This window comes from Haliaeetus leucocephalus, unplaced genomic scaffold (assembly GCF_000737465.1).
Source record: "Haliaeetus leucocephalus isolate CR32 unplaced genomic scaffold, Haliaeetus_leucocephalus-4.0 Scaffold148, whole genome shotgun sequence".
Taxonomy (NCBI): Eukaryota; Metazoa; Chordata; class Aves; order Accipitriformes; family Accipitridae; genus Haliaeetus; species Haliaeetus leucocephalus.
In genome coordinates, this window is record NW_010972584.1 from 2,458,957 (window position 1) to 2,463,408 (window position 4,452).

Consider the following 4,452-nt stretch of genomic DNA (forward strand, 5'->3'; position numbering starts at 1 on the left):
AGAGTTAGTGTGAATAGCCTTGCACTTTTGCTTGTTCTCAGTTTTCCCAAGATAGCAGATAATCAGTGCTTTTCTTCTAAAAAGCTGGACTCAATAATTTATTTGGGGGAAAAAATGTTTTCTGCTAGCCTGCAGTCTTCACCTGCCTGCTGTCACATTTATAACGGACTGCCGAAGACGACTGTGGAGTGATTTCAAGGTAGGCATCTTCTCATTGCACATAAACAGCTTTTTATCAGGACTATTCCCTGCACAAGAGGTTTGCTTATGAGGGCTCCCTTTCCTCGTAAGCAGTAGTGAAAGTGCAGTATAACATTGCCCTGGGAGGCAAGAGAAAACGGGAACCATAATGAAGCTGGATAGCAAGGGAGAGATGTTCTGCAAGAGCAGTGCTGTAACTGGGCACATGATTGACAGTGACCTTCAGAGAAGAAGAGGGAAGAATTCAGACCTCCTGTGAAGAGGGGATTATTTCCCATTACTCTTTTTTTTTTTCCCCAAACTTGTCATCTCTCTGCCAGATCTAAAGAATAATGCTTCAAATGAACGTGCTTCATGCATAGTCTTGCCTGGCAAGTCACAAAACGATGGGCACAAAGTACAATTACGAAGTAATCATGCAAAAAGTCTTTGCCACTGGAAACGACCCAGCATGGCACAGGATCGCCTGGGGAGTTCTGCACGTTGTAAGCATGGCTTTCCTGGGTGCAATAAGCTGGCAAAGCTGCAGCTATTTGATATATGCACGCTCAATTTAGCTCCTGCACAACCAGCAGCAATATGTGGGGTTGCTCTGGAAATCACTCCCTGGATGTTCTGCAGCCTCTGGGCCGTCTCTTTGCTTTGAATTGCAAACCGTGAACAGTCAGCCCTGGCTGCAAAGGGAAGGCATGGGGCTGGCTTCTCAGAGCATGCCGAACTGGGATTTTCCTCCCAAGGAACCCAAATACCTTTACAGCTCATTCACCCTGTGTTGGTCTTGAAGAAATACTTCAGACCTTGGGAAGCACTGAGGAATAATAGTAATTAGTCTCTAGAAATACCAAAGATAGAGGATAAATAAATGGTCCTAGAGATGAGAATTGTGTGTGTCACATCTAAATGAGATGTGAAAGACTTTCCCATAACGGATGTGCCTTTTTCAATGTAGCAAACATGCAGCCCATCTCCTCACTCTATTGATGCCAGCTTCTGGCTGTGAGAACTCATTTAACTCCAAGAATGCAGCACTGCCTTAACAGACGAGCTATCCGAGGGCACTGGTTCATGTGCTCAGCTTGCTGCCATGCTTTATCTAGGCAGCAGCTGGGGAGTGCTCATTTCAGGAGTGCTGCTGGATTTCAGTTGGTCCTCAAAGGACCAATAATGCCACTGCTTCAAGGCTAGAACTAACCAACAACGGGCACTGGGGTACAGGAGAGACAGACTGGCTGCTGGGAGAGGCTCTTTGCTCAAAAAACCTTAAGGAGGAGTCACGTCTCTGTGCCACCAGTTACATTGAAGCTAGATAACTGTGGCAGCAGGATTCTCATCTTCTTCACTTTGCTTTCCCCTCTTTCTCTTTCCATTCCTCTTTTTTTTCCAGCGAGACAAAGCAACTGTAACATCACCAAAAGCATTTTTACCAGCCCTGCAAAGCTCTGTGCAACCTAAGCACCTATGTGGAGTTAGAGATGTCTTCAGATGTCCATCACGATGGAGGGCATGGTGGAGCATGCCCTCCATCAGAAATCACGCCAGCATCAGGAGACAAGTGACAAGGGAGTGGTGCAAAAATTGCCTGGTTCAAGCAAGTCCTTTGCAAGGTTTGTGCTCGCATAGGCAGGAGAAGGTTTGCTGAACTAGCTGGAGAGGCAGCCCAATGGCAGCTTAGGTCTTTCAGAGATGTACCTGGATCCTGCAACAGACACAGGAGCTCATCTCCAGCAAAGGACCTAACATATTGAGAACAAGTTAAAAAAAAGTGTGGTAGAAATGGAATGATAAGGAAGATGCACCAGAATGTGATAGCATGCTCCAGATTCATTGTACACCAGCTAAGGAACTCCAGCTTCCCCAAGTCCTTGGAAAAAAGCAAGTCTAGAAAGGACGCAGTAAGATTGCATGGCATGTAGTAAAGCATGTGTTTCATTCCGTGCTGAACCAAGGAGAGCACACAGGGTTCCTGGTCGGTGCTGGTGCTCTGGGGCAAGAGCAGCCTTCACCTTCAGGAATGTCCATCCCAGCATCTCCTCAGCAGAGGAAGCCCAGCTTAACTCCTAGAGAAGAGCCCAGGGAGCCTGCAGGAGGGTTAGTGCCGTCAAGCTGGAGACGGCAATGAGAGGAGCCCAGCACTTACTCCTGTTTCACTCCTTGGTCTGGAAAAGCAGAGTGCCCCAGGTTGATGCTGACTGGTGAGCAAAGGCTGGAGTTAAAACCTTGGCCTGAGAGAGGAAAAAAAGTCTTTGTTTCATGAACCAGTCTCCAAAGAGCGTCCCTTAGAAGAATGCAGCCAGTAAGATGAAATTGCTATTCATGCTTATTAGAGATGTTCAATGAATTAGGAATTCAATTAAGAAAATGTTCCACTGCAGGAAGCTCAAAAATTAAGATTATTGTTATTGTAGAGGAAGGAAACATTTTTAATGCATTAATTTTTTAAAATGACATCACTACAGACAATGCACTTATTCTTGCAGCCAGTAAGGATACCAGTTTTCCTCAGCGATAGGGAATGGTGGCAAGAAGGTTACAGGGAAGTAGATGATACAATGGATGTTTTCCGTGGGATGCAGAGCTCTGGAGGATGCCAGGCTGAAAAATGGGCCCTGAACTGTTGTCTGAAAGAGATGACAGCACCGGATTCCTGGATTTGACCTTTAGTCTTCACCTGTAACTAGCTCTACATATTTTCACATCAAGAGACTGACCTAGATGGAGGCAACATCAGTAGCCATCATTGACACAAACAGGGCTGTGAACCCAAAGTAAAATGTGTTTCTGGGAACCTCCCTGATATCCCCATAACAGGGCAGGGATTTACTGCCTACACGTCTTTTTGTGGTGTATTTGCATAGCGCCAACACTTGATCCAGGGAGTGTGTGTGTGGGTCCCTGCTGCTGCCTCCGTACATACGAAAGCAACGATTCAGTTCAAAGCAAAAGGTGTTCCCAAGTATCTCTCCAAAATAAGTCTGGATGGGGGAGGTGGGTTGTTTGGGGGGTTTTTTGGTTTTTTTTTGCAAGGAAGAGATATCACATGAAAACCCAGGAATAGAATAAAGTGCAGGGGAAGGAGAGGAGGAGGAAATCGCTCACAGGCCTTTCGCATTTCTTGTTCCCTTCCAAACCTTGTGCATGCCACTGTTTTAATTAATAACTCTGTCACCCCTTCTAGAGTTCAAACAGAGGAGCATAAGGAGAATGTATTCTGGGCACGCAGGTACCTGGGGAAATGAAGTGATGGCTTTAGCGTTTCAAGGCCTCATTATGAGGCTCTAGCTCTTACTCAAAAGTTTTCCTCTGCTAAGAATTATCTGAACCACTACCTCAGGAGGTCACTGTGAAGCTGGGCTCAAATAATATTTAAAATGAAAAAAAAAAAAATATCAAATACATTGTTGCAGGTTAATTACAATAAACACACACACACAACCACAACCACCAGTGATAACATGTCTCTGCAAGGCTGCTTTGTCACTTATTTCTTCCACCTGACACATACAAGCACTGCCATCCTCCCCCTGGCACAAAGGTTGGGAGAATCCTGCTCCCAGACCAGCTCCAAGAGGAAGAGATAAGCATCAATGCCCACTTTGGAAACCGCAACCTGCTGAGCGTCAGTGACGCTCTGTACACAGCAGCAGTGCTCAGACCCCCGTGCAGGCAGCGTGTTGTCCCCTAGCAAGGCCTGCCTGCTCGGCGCATTCCCCTTTGACTTTGTTTTGGAGCAAGGAGGACCACAGCTGTGTCCTGCTCTGTCTGGGAGCCCCAGGAGCGGCAGCTCTGCTCGATCTCTACCACGTGTGGTTTGGGTTCACTGCAGACCTCTGGGCCCGTTTCCCTTTCTCTCTGCAGTTAGGTACCTGCCAAACTCGTGCTGCACATCTCGATGTGCTTCCCAGCTCAATGTGCGTCCCACCTCCACCCAGTAAGAACACCCTCCTTTTACAGGCTGGGAAAACAGGACCTCCCAAGACCACATGGAAACAAGAGGCAATCTCTGGAGGCCCCAGTGACCTCTTTACTTTTGAGCAACTCTTTCTCCTTTGGGCAAGACAAAGAGTAACTAAAACTATCTGCAGATAACTTCTGTGGAGGTAGCAAGTGCCTCGTAGGAAGTTGCTGATATGATACATTCAGGCTGTCACTGATCATCACATTCCTGCGCAGACAGTTCGATGATACTGCTTTCCTTAATTGCATAAAAAATATAAGTCAGGACATTGACAGTGCCATGAAGAATTCATGGGG